Source organism: Vespa velutina, chromosome 1 (genome assembly GCF_912470025.1).
Source record: "Vespa velutina chromosome 1, iVesVel2.1, whole genome shotgun sequence".
Classification (NCBI taxonomy): domain Eukaryota; kingdom Metazoa; phylum Arthropoda; class Insecta; order Hymenoptera; family Vespidae; genus Vespa; species Vespa velutina.
The window spans coordinates 920,001-930,000 of NC_062188.1; the positions used below are offsets into that span (position 1 = coordinate 920,001).

Here is a 10,000-nt window from a genome sequence, read left to right on the forward strand (position 1 = left end):
GTTATGCAAGCAAACATCTCTGGAAAACGCCGACACTCCCCTCCTCTCTCTCTCTCTCTCTTTCTCTCTCTCTCTTTCTGTGTCTATCTCCGTCCTTCTCCATCCCTTTCGTTGTCGATGCGCGCCGAGGGAGCCACGAACGTATCGAATATTTTCGAATACCATGGAATACTATCTATACATGCAGAGATCGTCGAGTTTGATATCTTCCTCTTGCATCCTCTTCTCTCTCTCTCTCTCTCTCTCTCTCTCTCTCTCTCTCTCTCTCTCTCTCTCTCTCTCTCTCTCTCGATAAGGAGCAAAGAAGAAAAGGAAAGGGAAGCTGGGACGGTAAAGCGATATCATTTCGTCCACATTTTCCGTTTCCAGTTTTCCTTCCTTTCCTCCTTCTTTCTTTTTCTTCATCTTATTCTTCTTTCTTTTGCTTCCTTTCTCGCTTTCTTACCAGTTTTTGTGTTTGCGTTTATATGTTAGTATATATACGTGTGCATGCACCGACGAGAGCGAGAGAGACAGATAGAGAGATAGAAAGCGAGAGAGAGAGAGAGAGAGAGAGAGAGAGAGAGAGAGAAAAGAAAAAGAGAAAGAAATTCTCCGCGATCAATGTTTCATATCTCTATTCTCGGGAATGGCTCGTCCGCGGAAGTACAGCGCAGAAAATATGCTTTTTAGTCGAACTCTTTTTTCCTCTTTCGTCTGCATTTACACGTGTATATGTGCATTTACGTGCACTTGTTCGCATGCGCGTGCGGCGAGTGGTTGCTCATTACACGATAAAAGCTCTTAAACTCTTCCTTAGGTGTAAAAGGAATTAAGCATTTGAAAAAATTATCTCAAAGATTTATTCTCTTCTTTATTTTGAACAGCTGTGTGTATGTGCTTGCGTGTGTGCGTGTGCGTGTTAGTTTGATATTATTTTAGATTTTTAATTCTTTTTTTCTTTTTTTACTTCTTTTTTTTTTTCATGTTACTTATTTCTTTTATATCTTTTTTTTTATATTTTTTTTCTTTTTTCTTTTTTTTTTTCTTTTTTTTTTTTTTCTTTTTTTTAAGAGACATTTTGCGAATTAGAAATTTATCGCGCGTTTATAGTCAATGTCGTTTTAAGTATCGATGTTACTGCTGATTTGATATTTAATACGTTGAAACTAGAGATATCATCTTCGCTCGTAAATCACGAGATGTACGTCTCTTCGCAGGAACGGGTTTTGAAACGTCGCGAATTTTGTCTCTCGAGTTGGCTCCTTTGCTTCCTTTGTTCTCTCATGAACGATGAGAAGAGACGATAGAAGAGAAGTGAGTGAGAGGAGAAATGATGAGAGAGAGAGAGAGAGAGAGAGAGAGAGAGAGAGAGAGAGAGAGAGAGAGAGAGAGAGAGAGAGGAAAGAGATGGTAAAAGATAACGTCAGGATGCTTCTTGAAGGGGATTGGAGGGAGGGGAGAAATAGAGAATTCAGGATTCGAGTGGGCGTACCGAAGGCGAGAATAAATTTATTATAGAGTGAGAGAGAGAGAGAGAGAGAGAGAGAGAGAGACATCGTCCGCTTACAATTCGATGTAAAATCATGCGAGTTTCACTTGTGTAGCCGGGGATTGTTTACACAACGATTCGAGCGTGAGATTTGTTGAACTCTACCTTTGATTTAACCGCGAACTCTCCCTCTCTCTCTTTCTCTCTATTTCTATCTATCCTTCTCTTTGCAGCCTATGTTTTCGACGTTCACCTAAATTTGCAATTCAACTAGAAACTAGTAAAATAAATCGAAAATACATACGTTTCCTACTCTCCGAAATGTAATTGTAATAGATTCGATGGATAATTAATCGGATTTATTAGTACGATATAATTTCTCTGTTAGCTATCGTGTAAGACGATAGAGGATAGTAGGTGGAAAATGCAAATTGACGCTAGAAAAGGAGAAACGTAAATCGACGAGTAAAGTTTGAAAAAAGTAAATTTAGTTTCTTCCTTTAATAACGTATCCCCCGAGTATAACCAAAGTAAACTTTAATAGTAAGTGCGAATGTAGTAGTTTAGTTGATGAACAGTATCGCGCTGCGCTCATGAATATTGCTCGCGAATAAGATTCTACGCATCGAACTATATCGTTGCTACGAGTTAATGAATTATCGGTGTAATTAATCGAGCGTACCGAGCGTCCATTACGAGCACCCTGCCATGTAAATTCGTATTGTACGCCGGTGTACTGTAGTAGTTGGTTTACTTCGTTCGAATTAATATTCATGGATTCGTTTTAGATTAATTTAGCGGTCGTATATCGGTCGAAAATACTTTTCCGTGTGAATCTCGAGGCGGAAAGGAAAAAGAAGAAAGGAAATGGGAAGGAAGGAAGGAAGGAAGGAAGGAAGATAAAAAAAAAGAAGAAGAAAAGTAGAATCGAAGTAGCAACAAGCAAGGCGAACACATTAAGTCGTTTCGTATCTATCTCGCGAATGCTAATATTTTTCCTCAACGCGACACGGGGAACTCGATTTATCGTTCCGTTTAAACGACATTAACGGCGCACCTACTCTCTAGGTTATCGTCATTGCGTAACGCGTCGAGCGATTTGCTGCGATCGATATATATATATATATATATATATGTGTGTGTATATATATATATATCTCTTTCCCTTCCCCTCTCCATCTCTCGATGCGTTATTCAATATCACGTTATGCGCGAAAGAACTAATTAACGAGAAACCTTCTTTCTTCTTTAACTTTACCAAGGTTGCGTTCATTGAATTTCTCTCAAGAAGATTAATACCTTTCACCCTCCATGTAATTTAATTCTTCGAGAGATTTTTCATTCCCTCTTTCCTCCACCTCCTCTCTCTTTTCTCCTCAAAAAAAGAAAAAGAAGAAAAAAGAAAAAGAAGAAAAGGAAAAAGAAAAAAAAAGAGACGACTCGCAAAAATAAATATTATTTTCTTCGACTTATCGTCTTGGAAACTCGCATTTTCTTTCTTCGTTTCTCCATAAGAATAACTTTCTCGTTGGAAGTCGAAACCGATTACGTTACGCCGAGAAAAAGAAGAATAAGAAGAAAAAAGAACTCGGGAAAATCTGTGATGCTTTTGTGTATTCCTTCTCCGTGTGTGCGGTCCTCGAATCGTCCCCTCGAAATCGCCATGTTGGACATTTCGAAAAGGTTCGCTTTATGAAAGCTCAGAATCTAACTCAAAGTATAACTCGGGTGTATAAGAATGTAACATAAGACTTTTTACGACCCGTTCGAAAAGTTCGAATTTGTCGTCGACGTATGTATATATCGTTTATTTAAATGTTATCTCGAATGTAAATCGGTGTATTCTATTCTATTCTATTTCTATTCTATTGCTATTCTCTTTTTTTTTTTTTTTCCCCCTTATAAATACATTACAATTTTATTTTACGTTTGCAAAGTTGCGTTTTAAGCGTCATGTAAATACACTCGCAATTCCATTCATTGTTTAACATTTATTCAAAGTACTGAAAGTGGGAAAAAGAAAAATGAAAACAAAAAAAAGAAAAAGAATTCATTTGTTCGATATTGAAGTTTTTTCATTAGCATCGAATATTTGTTAAACTGTGTACGTCTCTTGATATATCGTATATCGATATGCGTTAACTCATTATTCATTGGTATGCGTATATAATTAATAAAGAAAAATTGTTGTAAATAAGAAAACTACTCCACCTGACGAATTGTATATCAACGTTGTATATAATAATTGACAGTGTTAAACGTTTATCTTCTAATCATTAGAATAGGTATAGACATTACACCGAAATGCCTCGAATTATTATCGATTCTCTTCCTAATCGGTACGATATCAAGTCTCTACGTTTCAATAGGATTACGTGAAATCCATAGTTATTTTAGATAACGTAGAGGCACGGCCAGATAATTGCGGATAGCTCGTTAGTCATAGACAGGTTTGTGTTCATAAAAGCAACATAGGAGTCGATACCTTTGAGGGGCTCAATTTTTTCTACAAAGTATTTCTCATCAACGATGAATTACTTTACGCTTCGAATCGTTTTCATCGCGTCTTTCGTAGATCGCACCGAGTTTACGAAGCCTTCTCTTACTCCTCGGTCTTTTCATTATCTTATTTAAACGTGTACCATGAAAATCGAGTGTTTGGTTAAGCGCTTAGCATTATTATTTTATCACGTATCCAAGATAGAGAGATGGTATTCGCATTGCCGACGTTTAATCTCTTACCACTTAATTCGTTTGATTTGTTCTAATTCATAAATTAATTGTCAAATGTTTTAATCGTTTCTAATTTCGACAAGAATAATGCTTTTTTCTTTTTTTTTTTTTTTTCTTTTTTTTTTTTTTTTTTTTTGTAACATAATCGGAAACTTTTTTTACCTATGTTTTATTTCGAACAAAATGGAAGACCGAAATGAGAAATAAAAGAAGAGGTAGGAAAGTAGCACGTATTTGACCCTGACTTGGCAGAAGTTCAAGGTACGCTCGCGTGCCCCGTTTTATCGATTCGTCGACTGATAACGTGTCATTGTTGTGTTGCACACAAATCACTCGGCCGATCACACATTTATCTCTCCTTTTATCTTCGATAACGATCCGACGAACGAAACTCGGTTGCAATTAAGCGCGACTCGATTACTTATTTCTTTTATTTATTTCCTTTTCTCTTTGAACAAGAAATTCTCTATCTTTGTCTTCTTTTTTTTTTTGCCCTCCCATTCTATCTCTTTCCTTTTCTTCTCTTTCTCTTTGCTTCACAGCAGATTTGCAGATTTTCCTTCGTTCGTCTCTAAGAATTTTCCACGATGGTTCGATGATTTTCCCTTGTTTTTCCGCACTCGAGATTCTACTTGAAAAGTTCATCCCTTTGTTTCACAACTTTCTTCTCTTTCTCTCTCTCTCTCTCTCTCTCTCTCTCTCTCTCTCTCTCTCTCTTATTCTTCTTCTTTCGATTACAACAAGCCTGCAGTTATTAGCCTCTCGCCCTCGTAATTTATTCACGAGCGTAAAGACACCGTAAAGTGCTCTCGAACGTAGAACATTAAGCGGAAATAAAATGAAGAAACGGCCGTTCGTATTCGACGGATCACGAAAGTGGAGCATCGTGCATGAGAGTGAAAGAGAGAGAGAGAGAGATAAAAGGAATCGATCGATCGGAAATCGATTCCATTATTCGTATTCGTCGCCAAGATCCATTGTTGATCCGATGTAATAAAAGAAAAATATACTTTTCGTGGCTTCGATTCGACTAATTTTTCCTCCGGTCGAGCGTATCGGATACGAAACTTCCGACTTTTAAAGCCGCCGATGGATTTACTTTCGCTCTCGAGAATAAGATTAAATCGAACGAAATAACGGAGATTGAGAGGAGAGATGAGAAGAAGGAAAGAGAAGAGAAAAGAAATGAAAAACGAAGCGAAAACTCCCCGTTAACTCGTACCTTCTTTCTTCACGTCGAACTCGATGCGAACATAATCAATCGATTTCTGCAACTTCTAGTAGGCTAAGTTACCGTATTATATCCTATAGCCAGTTTTCTCCTGACATATTTATATCCATTGTCTGCAAAACTTTGTTCATCGATCGATCGAATCCACTTGAACTTTTTTTTTTTAATATCCTACCTTCTCCTATCTTTTTTATTTTGTTTCTTGCTTACGCTTTCTCTCTCTCTCTCTCTCTCTCTCTCTCTCTCTCTCTTCCTTCACTTTGTCCTCTCATTTCTTTCCTTTATAATTTCTTTTTTTTTATTATTATTTTCTTCTTCTTTTTTTTTTTAGTTCTTTTTTTTTTAACTCTTTTTTTTTTTTTTCTCTTTTTTTTATCTCCACCTCAAGCCTTGACTACCGGGAGAGACGAAGAGAAAAAAAAAAGAGAGAAACGGCTTACGTTCCAATTAAAACTTCCGCGATACCTACTGCAACCTGCCGAGTATCTCCTTGAACTTTTCAGATGCCATCCGTGAATTAACGAGGTACTTTTTTTTTTTAAGCGTAACCTACCTCCCTCCCGCCCACTTTACCGTTCCCTTCTCTATCTTTCTTTTTCTCTCCGTGCTTCCTTCATATCTATTTTATTGCGTAACTTTTGTACGAACGTAAACTCGCGTGGATTGGATTGGATCGATCTTCGAATTCTTTCTGTTTTATTAATATCTTTTTCTTTTCTTTCTTTTTTTCTTTTTTTTTTTTGTTCTTTTTTTTTTTTTTTTTTTTTTTTTTTTTTTTTCTTTGGAAAAAAGAAGACATATGTCGGCTCGATAAGACCAATTATAAATCATTACCGTGACACGGACTCGTAATGGATGATAAAATGAAACAGAAAAAAGTGAATGATTCGAATGCGATGCTGCGAGTTTATCCGTCCGTCCGTCCGTCCGTCCGTCCGTTTGTCTGCTTGGTGTGTATTCGCGCAACACCTGTTGAATCATTAGCTTAACGAGAATGCAGGTAAGTCGGCGAATGACACGAGCAAGAGTATCCGCGCGTAACTTATCAGACGTCTAATTGACTCTTGCAACTCTTTCAAAGTCGATTTCTTTTTCCACATATGCTCGACTTATTATTATCGAACACACGCACACACACACATATATATATATATATATATAATTCAGTTCTTCCTTTCGCCCGGTGAAAACTCGTTTTACACGAAATTGCCATATGGAAAAACGATTCGTTGTGTATCACAAGGCGGGGTAGTATTGTTGTGCCCTAAATACCCAACATCGTATCTAACAATTTTTATTCCGTTCCATTAATTCACGATCGTCGTTCGATCTAGAAAAAGAAACGTAAACGTTTTCATCGAATAAACGGAATAATGAACGGTAAAGAAATGCGTAGACATTTTTTGTTTGTCATGCCGATTCATTCAGATTTTTATATTAGAATCAATACTGATTTTCTAATAGAAATCGTGTCAAGATCGTTATAGAAAAAAGAAAGAAGATAAAAAATGAAAGAAACAGTTCTTTCTTCTCTCTCTCTCTCTCTCTCTCTCTCTCTCTCTCTCTCTCTCTCTCTCTCTCTCACTCTGGCTTAGCTGTCTGTTTGTCTGTTTGTTTCTCATCTTTGGACCATTGAAGTAGTTGAAGCACCTCAGCCCGCTTACGATTTCTCTCATTCTCCTTTCGCCTCTGCCCTTTCCCCTTCGAGAACTTAGTTGACTCGATTCTCTAACAACCCTCCTGCTTGACGGAGTTTCGGTAAACGTTACGAGATTCAACATCGTGTGGCATCGAATAAACTGTTGATTCGTTGCTACCCACAACTTAAGCTTAACCAAATTACACTACGTGTTTCTCTCGTTTCATTTCGATGACCTTTGAACTGAGTGCGGCATGGCCCTCGATTATCTTTTTCGTTCGTCGAACCCTGTTTTCTCGTTTTCCATCTTCCATTCATTTTACACTATACTTTTTATCTCTAGATAAGACGAAAAGAGGCAAACAAATATTTCGAGAAATCATCGACGCTTTGTAACGTTTAATACGAAGTATTGTAAACGATAAAGGTTTTCTTTATTCGTTAATACACAATTATATGCATTTACGATGGATTTAATTTTGATTTAATTATAAACACGACTCGCGAGTCATCGACATTGTCACACGTATTAAACACGGGAACGATTGAAATCTCGAATATATCTCGAGTGTTCGCAATCGTCGATAAGCTAGAACAATTTTTTCTACTCTACATGTCGCTTTATTAATCGATGACTTTTCTTGTCTTTCTTTTCTTTTTTTTTTTTTTTTTTCCTCTTTCTTTTACGGTTTCTATATATTTTTGTAAAAATATTTGTAACGTTTACCTTCGCTCATACAAGAAACTCATACTTGTTTCGACATACATACATACGAGCACACACACACACACACACACACACATGTTCTCATACGAGTATACGTACGCCCACTCATACATACATATACATACGCGCATACACGTAGCAGAGCGCGTCAAAACGACGCGTCGTCGCCGCCGCTATCGGAAAGTGGAGCAAGGCCAGCCGAGGTAAACATCGCCGCGAGAAACTCGTTCGCTTCGTCGCGCCTTCCAGAGGAAAGCTACTTGGTAGAAACGTCTTTGCGGAATTCACAAGAGAGAAGAGGAAATGGAAAAAAAGAAAGAGAGAGAGAGAGAGAAGAAATCGGGGGGAATAGGGGTAAGAGGAAACAAAAAAAAAAAAAAAAGAAGAAAAAGAAAAGAGAAGAAGAGGAAAGGAGGATCTTCGCGATCTTCCTAAGATTCGACTGATAAAATAATACGTTGGAATACAATCTCGAAATATTAAAAAGCGATCGTGCGAATAATTTTTTTCACGATTAATTTCTACTCACTTAATGTGTATTTGAAAATGCGTTCTTCGGATTGTTAAATGAATTTGAAAGAGAGGAAAGTAATACGAAAGGAAAACTTCTCCCGTCGTCTCGTCTTCTCCCGTCGTCTCGTTTTAATATCCTTGGCTCCCGCTGCGATCGCACAGTACGGTTCTCAGTAACGCGATGCAACGTACGTTGCACTCAACGATGCATATCGTACGTATACGAAAAGAAAGAAAGAGAATGAATGAATGAATGAATGAATAAGAGAGAGAAAGAGATACGTAGGAGAGGATGATACGATCGAAAATAAAGAGGAGATACGATAAAATCGCTTAACGAGCGTTATTGCTTCTTCGAAACGAAGCCATCTTCCTTTTTCATTCTTTCTTTTCCTATTAAAAGCTCTCATTCGACACAATTTATATCTTATTTCTCGAAAAGAACTTTACCATTGGGAATTTTTTTCGCGTGCGCTAAATCTTTTTTTTTCTACTCTTTTTTTCTTCTTCTTTTTCTTTTTGTCGCTGTTCTTTTTCTTTTTTTTTTTTTTTTTTTTTTTTTTTTTTTTTTTCAATTTGTCGATAACGATCAATTATCATCGAGAGATAACAGCCAAGCAACGACGATTCGTATCGCGTTTTTCTTCAACGAAATATTTGATACAAGTTATGTTATGCATGGGGGGCCCCCCATTATTTCTCTCAGAGGATGGGATCCCTCACGGCCGTAAGTAAAATCGATTTTTAACGATCCTACCGGAGCATAATTTTTCATTTCGACCGAGCTTTTAATAATCCTCGCGTAGTCGCGTCCGTGGGTTCGTTCGTAACACTTGTCGGATGGCGATGATTAATCGCGAGACCACTTAATATTCTGATTCGATTCTAATTTATTCGCGAACTGATTAATAATTTATCTTGGCGAAGAGGTTCGGAGCAGGTGGAATGACAAAGGAATCGAAGAAAGCTTTTGAAAGTTACGACAGAGTAAAAACCAATGTTCGGATAAACCGTAATCGATTTATATATAATTCATTAATTGAAATAATATATATATATATGTGTGTGTGTGTGTGTGTGTGTGTGTGTGTGTGTGTGTGTGTGTGTGTGTACATATATTTAGATAAGTTATAAAATTACATATACATCTATTTTTTAGCGATTGTTCGATTTTTTATTAATCGTAGAAATGCCTATATATTCATAGTATGCGCATAAAAATTCGTTGACGCATGTATGTAATACATATTCACGAAGAGGGTAGAAATGAAACAAAACAGAACAAAACAAAAAAGGAAAGAATAACGAAAGGTCGACTATTGGAATTAATGGGGGAGGCATATCACTTCCGATAATCGATTTTTCGTATTAATCGACGTTTCACTGTAATACCTGGGTAATAAAGTAAAGAATCGAGAAGATAGGGTCGAAAAGCATCGAAAGAGGAGAGAGAAACAGAGACAGAGAGAGAGAGAGAGAGAGAGAACATTCATGGTTTTTCAAGCGGATCGATGGCCGCGCGCGCGCTTCTCGCTTCACGATCAGCCCTCTGCGTCCTCCTCCTCCTCTTCCACCATCTCTCTTCGTTCGCCCTTCTAATCTCTCTCACTCTCTCTCTCTCTCTCTCTCTCTCTCTCGCACGAATCACAGAGTGCGTTAACCCTATGCGTCCCTGCGCGCGTGTCT

General features: G+C 37.5%; 1 protein-coding gene across 8 annotated transcripts in view; it reads left to right on the forward strand.

The window, feature by feature from the left end:
- The window catches only part of LOC124950671 (mucin-5AC-like), a 189,383-nt gene that overhangs the window by 79,449 nt on the left and 99,934 nt on the right, over positions 1–10,000 (forward strand). The window lies entirely within an intron of this gene.